Consider the following 15,815-nt stretch of genomic DNA (forward strand, 5'->3'; position numbering starts at 1 on the left):
TGACTTTTACTGTGATTAGTGAAGGCAAACATCTTAAGACTAAATCTCATGCAGACATTGTGCAGTACATTCTTAAAAGTTAAGGTTTCAAAAGAGGGTTAAAGCGTCTCTGTAGATTTATATGCATCCAAGGTCAAAAAATCACTTTAATTTTCTCATAACATCCATTACAGCATCGCCCATTTTCTCAAAGTGTCTGAAACGCTTTGATCAAGGATTCAGTCTCTCTAAACCCCGCCTCTCTAAGAGCTGCTCTGCTCTGATTGGTCAGACAGCAAACACTCATTATCATATCTGAATCTCAGCTCTTGATCACAGTCTCTCTAAGCCCCGCCTCTGTGAGAGCTGCTCTGCTGTGATTGGTCAGAAAGCAAACGCTCATTATCATATCTGAATCTCAGCTCTTGATCACAGTCTCTCTAAGCCCCGCCTCTCTGAGAGCTGCTCTGCTGTGATTGGTCAGAAAGCAAACGCTCATTATCATATCTGAATCTCAGCTCTTGAGCACAGTCTCTCTAAGCCCCGCCTCTCTGAGAGCTGCTCTGCTGTGATTAGTCAGAAAGCAAACGCTCATTATCATATCTGAATCTCAGCTCTTGATCACAGTCTCTCTAAGCCCTGCCTCTCTGAGAGCTGCTCTGCTGTGATTGGTCAGAAAGCAAACGCTCATTATCATATCTGAATCTCAGCTCTTGATCACAGTGATACGAACAGTAACGATGGCGTGGGGTTTACCGTATCAATCTCAGAAAACAGCGTCTTCTCGACACGAACAAACGACCCAAACTCTTCCAGTCTCAGATACACTACAGTGTTTGAGGGCGGAGCTAAGAGACACTGTTCAGCCAATCAAGACCACAGGCTGGTATTATGCAAATTAGCATAAACGACTCGTTTCAGTTCAGAATCACTTCTTTCTTTTAGGAGACAAAAACTCCATTAATCTGCTATTTGATCTGTGAAACTTTGCAGAGCTTTTACGTTCACAAACAGCTCTATTACACACTGCAAAAAGCATAACCAATTAACAAGTTTGCATTTTTGTAGCCAGTGCAGCGCACTAACTATATTTCCATCACAGCTGGTTTCCTGCAAACTGTTGTGCGAACGATGATTTCCCAAACAGTTCAATTGTTCACCGTGCTGATACAGACCTGCAGCAAAAATTGATCTCTGAAGAGTCTGTGTGTGTTTTTACTTCTGCATGGAGGAACTTTCCCAGCATGCATTGATTCATTAGGTAACACATGACACCCATTGATTCTGTTTCCAAGTAGTGAGGTCAAAATCCTCCTAGTGAAGATATAGTAAAGCTTGCGATTGCCTTGCCAACAAGATTAAACTTCGCACCAAACCTGAACACACACACACACACACACACACACACACACACACACACTCACTCATATCTATAGGAGAGAGTCTCATCACATCCGTAATATTAGTAGAAAGTAAACTTCAGTGATCAAACCTCGTCTGCTGATTGAGGGCAGCTTCATCCCTCGACATCTGATACTCAAATCCCACTTTAAAGGGTAACTCTCGCCAAAATTGAACCTAGGCTCTTTTTGTTAATCTACCCGAGTCAAACTTTCGTTTAAAAGCATAATTAGAATGGAAACGTCACTTTTAAGATTGACCGTATTTTCGTTTTCGGTTAAATGCCTTGTGAATGGTAGTGAATGGGGCACGACTATGATAACATCAAAATCGCTATTTTTAAAACACTAATGCGGCTCGACACAACATGAAACTGTGCTGGAAGTCTCACCAGAGGCTCTACACATGAACTCCAGCACTGAGAACACTGTTAGTTTTCTAAAAACAAAGGTTTTGTACGACTCACTTTATCAGTTAGTATTTCCGGTGGCTGGAATTTTGTCAGTCAAAAGTAGTCGATCTCCGAATGCAAAGTAATGAACTGAGCTTTCCATCTTTACTCTCCTCATGTTACGTTGCATTCGGAGCCACCGGAAACACTAACTGATAAAGTGAGTCGTACAAAACCTTTGTTTTTAGAAAACTAACATTTACATTTACATTTTACATTTATTCATTTAGCTGACGCTTTTATTCAAAGCGACTTACAATTGCTATATATGTCAGAGGTCGCACGCCTCTGGAGCAACTAGGGGTTAAGTGTCTTGCTCAGGGACACATTGGTGTCTCACAGTGGATTCGAACCCGGGTCTCTCACACCAAAGGCATGTGTCTTATCCATTGCGCCACTACCAACCCTCAGTGTTAACAGTGTTCTCAATGCTGGAGTTCATGTGTAGATCTTCTGGTGAGACTTCCAGCACAGTTTCATGTTGTGTCGAGCCGCATTAGTGTTTTAAAAATAGCCAATTTGATGCTATTATAGAAGTGCCCCATTCACTCCCATTCACAAGGCATTTTGACCGAAAACGAAAATACGGTCAATCTTAAAAGTGGCGTTTCCTTCTAATTATGCTTTTAAATGAAAGTTTGACTCGGGTAGATTAACAAAAAGAGCCTAGGTTAAATTTTGGCGAGAGTTACCCTTTAAACCCTGAACATCCAGATCCCACCTTAAGCGCTGGACATCGACTGCTGACCTGGCGGTTTATGAGAGATTTTCTGCTTCGGTCACTGTGAGAAACACAGTTTTACTGCTCAGAAGATGCTCTTTCAAAGCTCAGACTCAAAAACAGCCACAAGGAGAAAACACACACAAGTGAGCCAATTTCTGACATTCAGTAAGTCAGTTCACATTGAGATTTTCAACATTTGATTGCAGATTTTGCCAAAAGTGACAAATTTGACCTTTTCAATGTCTCAGTTGGTTCTGCAAGACATCAATCAGATTATCTGGTCCTGCTACGGATTTTTCCTCCAGCTTTTCCAGAGAAATGTGTCTCGAGATCTCAACCCTGTCTCAAAAGTCTTCCATCAAAAGTCAAAGATTTCAATATGAACTCAAGCATTTCTCATCAGATTTTATAGCTCTATTCTGTTACTATGATCAATTTTGGAAACGTCTCCTAAAATGTCATTTAAGTTGACAATTAAGTGAGATATCCATTAAGTCCATGAAAAAGGCAACAAAATACTGGAAAAACAATTACGGAAAAAATGCATGTCCATTGAGCCTTATTTTTTCAGACTTTCCTCGGAGTGTAAGATTATTATCTTATCTTAAGATTATTGAATTATCTAGTAAAAACAATCAAGATATGAAGAGATTTGATTAATCATTTTCCATAAGCACCGACACAATAGTCTCCATCTCCATCACTCTCGCAGTTTTGTAAAGCAGGGAGTTCCCTGCCTGAGTGATATTCCCGCGGGAGAACAAGCAGCTCAAACTGTAATCAAAACCCTCTCAGAAGGAAAACGTCTGGTTCTGTAAAACCCAGAGCTCAGGAGAGCAGAATCAGTGCGATCTCTGACGGATCTCATGGGAGTGATAAGAGTGATCGTTCAGGCTCAGGATTCATTCGGGAAGCGGAGAAAACCTTGTCTCTCTGGCGGAGGAAAAATACACAACAATTTGAAGTTTGACTGTCCTATAACTCAGCGGCTAAAGGCCGATCTCAGCTCCGCGTGTCGGATCGAGGAGCGAGACACTCGATGGGCTTCCATCCTTCATCATGATAAAAAAAATTAATCGCACTGATTCTATCAACTTTTGTGGGCCAGTCCAATCTGTTTTCAAGGACACAAGTTACTTCCTTTTGCAGAAGTTTTCCAATCCTCCTGTGTGTGTGTGTGTGTGTGTGTGTGTGTGTGTGTGTGTGTGTGTGTGTGTGTGTGTGTGTGTGTGTGTGTGTGTGTGTGTGTGTGTGTGTGTGTGTGTGTGTGTGTGTGTGTGTGTGTGTGTGTGTAATGGTCAGGTTTAGGGGTCGGGTTATTGTGAGTGTGTGTGTGTGCTATGGGTAGGTTTAGGGGTCGGGTTATTGTGTGTGTGTGTGATGGGTAGGTTTAGGGGTCGGGTTATTGTGTGTGTGTGTGTGTGTGTGTGTGATGGGTAGGTTTCGGGTTATTGTGTGTGTGTGTGTGTGTGTGTGTGTGTGTTATCGGTAGGTTTAGGGGTCGGGTTATTGTGTGTGTGTGTGTGATGGGTAGGTTTCGGGTTATTGTGTGTGTGTGTGTGTGTGTGTGTGTTATCGGTAGGTTTAGGGGTCGGGTTATTGTGTGTGTGTGTGTGTGTGTGTGTGTGTGTGTGTGTGTGTGTGTGTGTGTGTGTGTGTGTGTGTCCTGGTAAACCCTATGGGTACAAAGTTTCCCCACAAAAATGCCAATATCTGAAATCCTTGGAAATGTTTTGGTCCCCATGAAGAAAACAGCTTATAAATTATAAGTGATGGTTTTTTGAAAATGTAAGAAGTGTCTGAATGCAGAAAGTGTTCTGTGATGGCTAGGGTTAGTGTAATAATATACAGATATCTACAGTATAATGTACAATTCATGGAAATATTATGAATCTGTCACACAGGTGGTTGTTGACGAATATAATCCAACACAAAGTTTTATAAACAATACAACGGGAAGCAACACACACACACACACACACACACACACACACACACACACACACACTTAACACTTAACATAGACGATCCCAGATCCTGAACAGAACACAGGCAGGAGAAGATGAACTAAACGACACACAGCTGTGATGATTGTGTCAGTGTCCATGATGACAGATGAGTGGAGGAACACGAGACACGAATGACAACAGTCCTCATCGACATTCAGAGCTGGATTCCAGTGATATTGTGTAAGCGTGAATCAGCATCAAACCGTGTCAGAATCAACTTTCTGTATGTCGATGCTGAGGCAGAACATGCACAGCGATGATGGTGAGCAGATGTAAAATGCTCGGCTTGCGTCTCCAGGGTTGTTGTCAGCACGAGCTCATCCCTGATTAACACATTTAATTGCCCTCTCACTGTCTTAGTTAATTGCTTGTGTTTTTTCTCTCCCTGTATCTCCAGGCCGACTGCAGTGGTTGTGTTTTATTTATTCAGGTTCTCTGTTATAATGTTCGTGGCTCGAGTCATAGCCAGGCATGAGGGCATCGGGATAAATAAAGGATTTATGATTTATTTATAAATGTAAACCTAACCAGAGACATAAGAAGCAAAACCAGACGGGAGACACAGAATATATATATTACTAAAAATATCCCCCAAACCCGAAATAATGCTTTACAAATGCTAAACTCGCAAGCAAATCAATTTAAATTCACTTGAAATGAAAAGTGATGCAAAGCCCACAAAATAAAGTGGCTTAAAATTACAAATGAGATTAAACCTGTACTCTCACATACGTTTCATAGAGATGCGTCATATTGCAAAGTTCATGTTTGTATATGGTTTTAATGCTTTGAGTTTTTCCAAATATGCAGAAGAAAGTTTCAATTTTTTATTTATTTTTTTCCTCTGGACAAATCCATTAATATTTCATACAGTCGTGACACGCAAGGCTTCTTATGCAAATGTGTCAAGTGTTTGCACAATAAAGATGTAGGCAGCTGAAATAAGGAAAACAAAACAATTTTTCATCCCAGAGTTGCATGTGCAGCGGCACAGGCGGCCGTGCGAGGAGCTTTCAAATGACTTATTCTGACAACATCCAATTACAAATGATAGCAGCATATACTTCAGATGATTTAACCGCTGCATTTACACCTCAAAGCCCACAAAAAAAGTTCAGTGGAGAAAAATCTGCAAATGAAAAACAAATAAAAAGAGCCACGCTTCCCTCTCGCAGCTGGAGAGCTGCGTTTGCTTTGTCTGAATAACCCTGAAATTTAACACAAACTCTGTAGATAGAAAACGCACGACTGTATTGCGTCTCACAAAACGTTGCATAATGCTCTTTGAAATATGGTAATTCCCCATTTACCCGTGAGTTAAAAACACCCTTGTCTTGCTTATATCTGAGGCTATTATTGATTGCAATGTATTGTTAACTCTAACTTCCAGAGTACTTACTGTATTATCCAATGTTGGTTTGTGCTATTGCACTTTTCATGTAATATGAGCGCCGGTGTTTGTTTGTTTGTTTTGTTTTCGTGCATTATATGTGTTGTTTAAGAAAATGCACAAAAAACACAGTATTTAAAAAACAACAAAAAAAAACACCCTCATCTGAAGGTCGTGATGATGAGATTTGACCTGTGCAAGACGAGACACTGAATTCACCGTCTGAGTTTTAATCATCTCTGATCAATTAAAGCATCATAGCTTTTGTTTCTCAAAGACTAAACCGTCTCGTCCAGAGCTTTTCAATTGCCTGTGCCCTTACGAAAAAAAATATATGGGAATATACTGCAAAATATAATGCGATATATTACATAATACATTTCCATATGAAGACTAAAAAATCTACTATTTAATGTTATTTTGTTGTATTATTTTTCTTTATACATTTTTATAATAATTTCATAATGTATTTTATGAGTCAGAGTATGTTGTACGTGCTGATGAGAGATATGGGATGAGCTATATTTTGTGTGCAATGCAACGTTCACTGCATAGATGTTCCACTAATGATGATACTTCAAGTTCTTTACAAGGAAAGGAATGTTTCAACTGGTGCAAATGTACCACAAATAGTATACACAGAGGGAAAGTGGATTGTACCATGTGTAAGCATGAGGTATACGTTCCATTTTTAAGCATAAGCAACATGTTTTTCTACCTTACAAGGAAGTTGTAAGTCCCTCAGTGGTGTATATAAGCTCAATCATAGACATAATAAATACATGGACGCCCTATTGGCAGCTTTGTTATATTGCTGCGATATGTCAACGCGTCCGCCATACTCCTGAGGGCAAGATTGCGCTGTAAACAAATGCAAGTAAACGGGTGAGCTGAGGTTTTTTCTGGATAAAACTAAAATAACGTTTACATTTATCAACCGATTTCAGTGGTTTACAAAAAGTTCCATCTCTAGTTATTTAAAATATCGATAGTTAGAATTATAAAATATTTTTTTAATAAGGAATTGTCAAAGCTCAGGCTTGTCATGTATTTGGCTTTTTATTCTTGGATAAGAATTGTGAAGACCACCATTCTGAGATATAATAAAATTTTCACATTAAATGAAATGAAGTGGAAAAAGCATTTTCTGTCTTTGACCCAATTTTAGCAATAACAAAGATAACTGATGGATCCTTTATGGTGATACATATGATATGGTACAACTACAGTGCAATGCAAATAGTAAATATAAGATAAAGTGAGAAGTAATAGTAAATAGTTTAGTGTACAGTCAATAAAATAAACAGTATACAGCAAATAATGAATAGTATAATTACTTAATATCACAATAATATAGTAATAATATATTGATAATAGCATATAGTTTATGTATAATACTATAATAATAGCAATAGAATATGAAATATCAATTACAGAATATAGACAATAACAAATAATAAGTTAAGTAGTGACTAGTGAATAGTACAATCATTTAACAGCATAACTATAATAGATTGATAATCGCAAGTAGTATAATATTATAATAACAATAATAACAGCAAATACAATGTAATATCAATTGCAGAATAATAAAGACAATAATAAAAATAGTAAATGAAATAGTGACTACCCACCAGAAACGAGTACTTCTCATAAAGTCGGTTTTAAGAAAATATAGATGAATATTTAGATTTCAGGAAATTTACTTTATAATATAAAATATAATATAAGCTAAAACTATAATATAAATCATGCCAACTCATGTCTCAACTTTCACAGCTAAGTTAACTAGCGACATCGCTAGCTATTTTAGTCTGACTGACTCCGGTGGCCAACTAACGTTACTATTACTAATTATATAATGACCAAATACAACCAGTAATTCCCTGAGACCTGTTTTCAATTGTGTGGCGATTTGTACGGCCCCAAGCAGCACACGAGCAGGCATTTCTCTCAATTACCGTTATGAGAGTTATGGAAAGGTTGCCCTCCGCAATATGGCGGCGCCGTTGACGTACGATCCAGCGGCCAATAGGGCGTCAATGTATTTATTATGTCTATGAGCTCAATCCTTACTGTACCACCTCAGAGAAACATAAAGACATGATGGGGGTGAGAAGAAGGAGAAATGGAAGCATGAGGGGGTGAAGAAGGAGAAACACTGAGAAACCATTAACAGCTGGCATGATGGGGGTGAGAGGAAGGAGAACTGGAGGCATGAGGGGATGAGGAAGGAGAAATAGAGGCATGAGGAGGTGAGAAAGGAGAAACACTGAGAAACCATTACCAGCTGGCATGATGGGGTGAGGGAAAAGAGAAATGGGGAACAGAGAAGTCTGGGATGAAGAGCTCCTCACCTATCGCCTTATTCTGCTATGCCTGTTTCTCTCTGTCTGATACATGTATAAAATAATAAATAGAAATCTCTTGGTAAAAGTAACTGGTGTAGCTTCCGTGATTCAACCATAACGGGGGAAAGCATGGTTTTCAAATCTACGCCATATATGGGAAACTATTGCTTATATTTTTCAATGTACTGCAATGCATTGGCCATGTATGGCTATATATGAATACATATAAAATATTTATAAATGAAGACATCTTTATATTATGAAGTGTATTACTGAATATAAAATTACATATATTATGATATATTCGTAAATATATTGTCACATATTTTTCAATATATGAAAAGCGGCAATTTCTGATGTATTATTCAATATATTGTAACATAATAGCACAATATATTTTTCTGTATATTTTCACATAGACTGTTAAACCATTTAATTTATTGATCATACATATATAGGGAAATATATCTTCTTTTCATAAGGGTGACCTCCAGAATTCATTGTTCAGTGACCTATAATGTTATATACTAAATGGCACATTCAAAGTTTTCAGCCCTTTACAAGAACTAAGAAAACTAAGTCAAACTCACAAATAGTCCTTCATAAAAGAAATGCATTGGACATCCATCAGTGTGCAATGCATGTAATGCGGTTTCAATTACTTTAGCTTTAATAAACAGTGACGCTGTTCTTGTTTATGATAAATAAGCTCACCATCAGCAAAAACACGCATGGTTGGGTTTTCTCAGATTACTCATGCTGAATCATCATAACATTTAACATTTAATAAAATGTTTGCATCTCTCCCATGATTGGAAAAGCATCAGCTCCTGTAAATTGCATTGGAAATGCCAGGAAAGTCTCCAATAGGCAATATTCATTATGACTGCTTTGGAACAGTATGTTCTGTGAAATGCGCTTGCAAATTAAAACTAAATTGAGTTCTTTTGTATCAGTGTAACAGGTGCCAGGAACCAACAGGAGAGGAGCAGGACATAAAGATGAGCGTCACACAGCAGGACACTGAAATTACACTGTTATCAACGGGGCTTTTTCACCAAAATTGCACACCACCATCCAACTGGGTCAAAGCACCTCAGCCGACGGCTCACACCGATTATTTCTCAGAGGCGAGAGAACCCGCGAGAGAGATGTGAAATCTTACAGGAATGATTGCATCTCTCGGTTTATAAGCTATTGTATATGGCAAGACAAACAATGATGCTTATTTCCATGTGAAGTTTGATTCTGGCTGAATGTGTCTGATGAAAACCCTATAGAAAAACAGCAACAGCCAACAACTGAAAATCACTAGCTCCAATCTGATTGGCTGTCGCAGATATTCACAGAGTTAATCTCATTCTTGTTATGTTTGTGTTACGATGATGAAGTGTACAATGAGGTGCACGCAGAATACTTTTAATACTAATTTATTAAACGCTTCATCAGATACGCAACATGAGTAGCAGCAAGCACACAACGGAACCTTCTAGGGCTAATTTGCATAAACTGTACTGGCAAGTGCTACAGCCAATAGGAACAAAGCATTTGTTGTCTCTGGCATGTGATTGGTTCATAGGAAAACGCAAGAATGTTACAATTCTCATGTCAGGCCCCGTTTACACGTACATGGTTATTTTGAAAAACTGAGACATTTCCCTTCGTTTGTGCCCTTCGTTTACACGCAAACGCAGAATTCGCCTCTGAAAACGATTCTTTCTAAAAACTCCGGTCAGAGATTTTGGAAAACTTCGTTTGCACGTTTGCATGTGAGAAAAACTAAGTTTTAGGCAGCCGACGTCACAGTATGCGACAGAACTTGCGCCTGCGCCAAAAGTGCGACCAGAAAGAGGAAGTGATTCGTTACTTACTATTGTTGCGATTTTCGGGATTCTGATTGGCTAACGTGGGCTTGAGCTTCTCGTTACACTGCCACCTACAGGTTTGGCATGCATGACGCCATATATACACGGGTTCGTGTAAACAAACACTTTTCTGAAAACTGACAGGTGTGCACAATGTTATTTTTGAAAACGGAGAGGGTGAAATAAACGTAGCCTCAGGGATCAGCCAGACTCCACCACCACACAATCACAGAGATCGCTGTCACCTGAGTACTAATCACCCGCACCTGCACGTCATCTGATCATCAGCACAGTCAGCACAAAAGCACTCTCCTCACACAGTCACATTGTCTGGTCTTGTTTGAGTAAGGACTCACTTCCCTATGATTGATGATTAGTGTGATCGTCTACCGTCCAGTTTCTCCAAAGTCTCCATCGTCTTCCTGGTTCCCGTCATCACTCAGCTACTTCCCTCTCTCCGTTCCACTATGTGTCCTCCAGCGATCTCTCACCACAGCATCCACAGCCTCCTTCATCATCTGCAAAAGAACCACCGACTCTCAGTATTACTCACCATCATTATTCAAAGACATTCTCCATTATCGTCACCCACTGGTGCTCACCTCTACTTGTTTCAATAAACCTGTTTCTTACCAGTATCATTTTGTCTTGAGTCTCTGTTCCATAACATCTCCTCTCTCAACTTACTTTCGGACAAAAAAAATGTTTGTTCATAAAGGGTTTCATTTTAGGTGAAAATATGACAAGTAAAAAAATCAGTCTGAAAGATGAACAGTGAAATTAACTGCTTTACTAGCGAGTTAATTACCTCGAACACATCTGATACACAGTAGAAGATTAATCAGCAAAAGTCCAAACATAAACGCTCTAATGCCGTCAGTTACAATTTGAAATTTTGCACATTATTTTCAACATGTATGATATTTTCATGGACTAAAATGTTGTTTTCATCTACTACAATTATATGCCATTTTAGTCAGAGAAAAGTAGAGTACAATTTACAAAACTGAAAATGATGAAGAAATAATGACTAAATTTAAAGGAGAATGCAAGAATTTGGTCAAAAGCAAGTCTAATTTATGAAAAGTCATGGGCTATTGTTGTGATGTATGAAGCAAAACTCACTTTCTGTTGGTTGACGTTGCAAAATCGAGACTGGACTGGATTTCGCCTGTGAAAATCCGCTAAACAACGGTAACAAGCCAACAAAAGCTGATGTAAAACCGAACAATGACTATCCATAGATTTGTCTGTGGTGTTTAATAGCAAGTAAACTCAATATCTGTGAACTTAAGATTCTGTGAACTCAGGATTTCGCCTGTGAAAATCCGCTAAACAACGGTAACAAGCCAACAAAAGCTGATGTAAAACCGAACAATGACTATCCATAGATTTGTCTGTGGTATTTAATAGCAAGTAAACTCAATATCTGTGAACTTAAGATGCATTAAAGTACCTTTATTTTTAGAGCAAACCTGAGGAAAAATGTGTCGGCTGTTCTAATTTATTTCCCCGAACCTTTTCTATCCAAACAAGGTGGTGCAATTTTTCACTCGAGACCTAAAATAAAGCCTTCAAACGCGAGCATCGGTAATTAGACGGCATACGAGCTCAAAGTCTGGATGATCTTCTCCTCACATGATCTTTCTCTGGGATAATGATGCCAAGCGATGTCACCTTTGATTCATTTGTGGTGCAGGAGTGTGATTGAGTTTTCTCTTGAAGACAATTACTAACGGCTAGCGGCCGATGATATTGGTAACAGATCTGATGCTGCAAAGCGGCTAATTGTGCGTCTTATTTTCTTAAGTGCTCAAATTATTGCAGAGATGTGTAATGTCACACCGTCAACATCATGACCTTCCTGTGCTGACAGCGTCAGGTTTGCCTAACGAACTGTATTTACACGTCTCAGGTGGATCCGTTTGAGAGACAGAGAAACGCAATATTGATGCGAAGCCTTGATGTTATCAGAAGACGACAGATTCATCTCTGGACAAACACTACGGATGGAGATGATGATGTAAAGGCTCTTTCCTGATATAATACGCAATAAATGTCTGGACTTGACTTGAAATTGTTGACTTGTTTGAGTGGGCGGCTTTGATTTATAACACACTGCACAAGCACTGTATTATATATTAATGTGTCGAGTTTCTGGGCGGCCATAAATATTCTAAACCAGGCGTTTTCAAGCTGGGATCCGGAGGCTGACGTCCCAATACTATCCATCCTCAATAGTGTGTGAGATTAGATTAAGAGTGTCCCAAGGCATATGTTCCAGAAGTCCCCGGATGGTCTACTATTTCCGGTGGATTTTCGAAGTGTGGATCTGTGCTCCCTATGGCCCTGTTCCAAATGGTGCACTTCATGTGGACTTTCGGTCTCATGGACTTAAATTGCGTGTGCTCGCCGAGTCTACGAGTCCGTAGGCCGTCCCATTCAGCATTTTAACGCTCTGAAGTGTGCTCAGCAGCGCCCCCTTTGCACCATTGAAGCGGTCTTCCACGAAGCCCGCATAGATGCAGGCTCCACACACTTTAACTACCCAGGAATCCTTGCGAAAGGCCAATCAGACAACAGATGGGAGGAGATTTCGCTCACGGATAATTGTTGACAAGGCTGAGAAGAAAATATTACGGTTTTTATGACCTAGGTGTACATTTTACCAGTTGTTACCTACAGTTTATACAAACATTATGGTCATCGAGCAGTGGTTGATGTCTCAAACATAATAATATTGCGTTGAATAATACGATCACATTATGATTTATTAAACTAGATGTACCGCATGGCGGTACAAAATATGACCGCCGCTCAGGCCTGCACTGGCTTTCCACAAAAATAAATGACGTGGAGCAATTTGGCTGTATTGCGTGTTTATGTATATACCTAAAAAAAGTAGTAGTATGTGCATGTCTGTCTGTCTGTGTGTGTGTGTGTGTGTGTGTGTGTGTATGTGTGTGTGTTTGTGTATGTGTGTGTCTGTGTCTGTGCGTGTATGTATGCGTGCGTACATGTGTGTGCGCGTGTGTGTGTGTGTCTGTGCATGTGGATTTGTATGTGTGTGTATGGGTGTGTGTCTGTGCGTGTGGATGTCAGTGTGTGTGCATGCTTGCGTTTGTTTGTATTCCTGCATGTGTGTGTGTGACAGTATCATCCTAAACCAGCAACCCTTCGCTCAACACCACCATCTACAGGCCGATTAAAACTGAGACAATCCCTATATCATAATAAATAGAACCGAATGTCAGGGCTTTACTGAGTCATATGTAAACACAGTATGAATATTGAAACCTGTAAATTCATCTGAAACTCATGCATATTTTCATTATGTGTTAAAATTGTAATCTTAGTTCAAATGGAACATTATGTATTATTATGTACAACTGTTTATACATCATTTAAATAAGCATGATGTATCTAGTGTCTAATGCCCAGGTGGCATACACAATATCAAAATATAGAACTGTAAAATTAGGCTGTGTAGTTGACATGGAGATGAGACGTCGGAGCGCAAAAATGTGATTTCTCCTGTCCAACAACAACCAGACCGTTATTTCCGGCGTGACGATCAAGTCTGTCCCAAAAATACCTCTCAATGCGCCTTCGTGGACTCGAGTCAAGGGCCCTATAGGTCTGCACTACATGATGTCACCAAAGTGTGGACCAAGTGTGTACGTCCATAAGTCCGGAGTGTGCCATTTGGGACAGGGCCAATAACACCTTATTCCTACGCCCCATGACGCTTTGCGCGAATTATGGGTGAAACTTCCGTTAAGCTGTAAACAATCAGTGAAAGACTCGCTCTATGAACGTAATACGTAAAAAAAAAGTGTCACAGTGAGATGACATTAATCTACTCACCCTTCAACCATCCAACATTAAAAGGAAATTTAAAAGTGTAAAACCATCAACAAGGTCCTTCAACAGACCAAATAACCCCAAAAGCACGAGTCTTTGGTTAATCACTGTAGTAATATCTGTATTATGTAACTTATGTTGCCTTAAAATCTAAAATGTTCATTAACTTCAGCATTACGTGATACTATTTCAAAGTGATTTCCGTCATTTTGACAGATTATAAATTGCATTTATCGGTGCAAACAAACCTGGAAAGAGACGTGAGGATTTGAGGAGAATAACGAGAGATTCTTCGTGCATTCCAGTGAATTATTAATGGAATTATCGTAAATTAAATTCGGGAGAACAGACCACAGATGTGCAGGACATGTTGTCCTTTTTCATACTTTTACTGCGGATTGCAAAGGGAAAAAAGAAAATAATCACGAGGAAAAGAGAGAGCGACTGAAAAGAGCTCTTGTCGTAGATATTCTTGTTATAACGTCACGTTAAAATACCAAGTGTTACGTTATTCTCATGATGTCTGAAAATAAATCATGTAGGAAAATTGACAGATCATCCAGTCAAACTGACGGATCATCTTTATTGTAGGGCAATATTATGATTTGAAATGATTCGTTTCAGCCTTTTTGAATGGAAGTTCGCCAAACCGGAAGTGCCGCCCATAATTCAAAACGCAGTAAGGTCATCAGGAACATAGATATCATATAATAAAGGCTAGATGTCTCGTACGCGCTGCTGGCCAATGGAGGTCGACGTCCGCACACGGCGGCCATCTTACCACAGGGTGCTCGCTCACTCGTAACATGGTGCATGTACTTTTAAATAACCATAACTTGCTAAATTTTCTACCAAATTTCAAACGGTTTGGTTTGTTATAAACGTCAGACTCGTAGTTATGACACTGCATACATATGAATAATTATAACAATGGACTTCCATGTGAAAGAATTATAGCCACGTTAATAATGTTTGTAAGAAATCAAACCGTTTGTAAATCCGTCAAGATTTCAGCGAGATAAGAGGATTTGTGTGCGTGCTGATCACTCACCTTAATTCACAGCTTCCCTGTGGTAAGATGGCCGCCGGTGATGCCGATAGTGACTCCGCCGTAAGACATCTAGCCTTTATTATATGATATCTATGGTCAGGAATAAGGTGGATAAAAGCTAATATTACCCACAATCCATTGCGCTTTGGAGGAGGAACTACAAACATGAGTAAAAAGTGTTAAAAAACTACAAAAATGCCAGATGTGCCACTGACGGTGAGAGGTTTAGATAAAGGTTTGAGTGACTAATGAAAGCTTAACCTGATAAAAATCTGCAATAACAATGCAGAGTTTTATAAAGATCCGTTTGGCCATTGACTTCAATGCATCATTGAGCATTAATATGAGGAGAGTCTCTGCATGAAAAACCTGTGACTACATATCAACGTGCTTCTGCATTTCTCTCCGATATGGTAAGAAATTAAATTAAATGTGGAGGATTTTAACTGTGACAGGATGATTGACAGGCCAGTTTACTGTGACAGGATGAGACAGAGAGCAACCGGTAAAGACTCAGTTGTATGACGTGATGGTTTGTCCCAAAGCTTGTCTACTCTTCTGCTACACACTTTCTTTACAAAAAAAGTACATACTTTTAGGGCGTAGTATAAGTAGGGGAACTGAGACGCAGCTCATGATTCAGATCCCGTTCGGAGCGCGTCGAGTAGGACTGGTTACATTAGAGAATCCGTGGGAAAGTTATATAATAATTATAATTGTTGAAATAAAT

The sequence above is a fragment of the Leuciscus leuciscus genome (assembly GCF_965113295.1).
Source record: "Leuciscus leuciscus genome assembly, chromosome: 3".
NCBI classification, from domain to species: domain Eukaryota; kingdom Metazoa; phylum Chordata; class Actinopteri; order Cypriniformes; family Leuciscidae; genus Leuciscus; species Leuciscus leuciscus.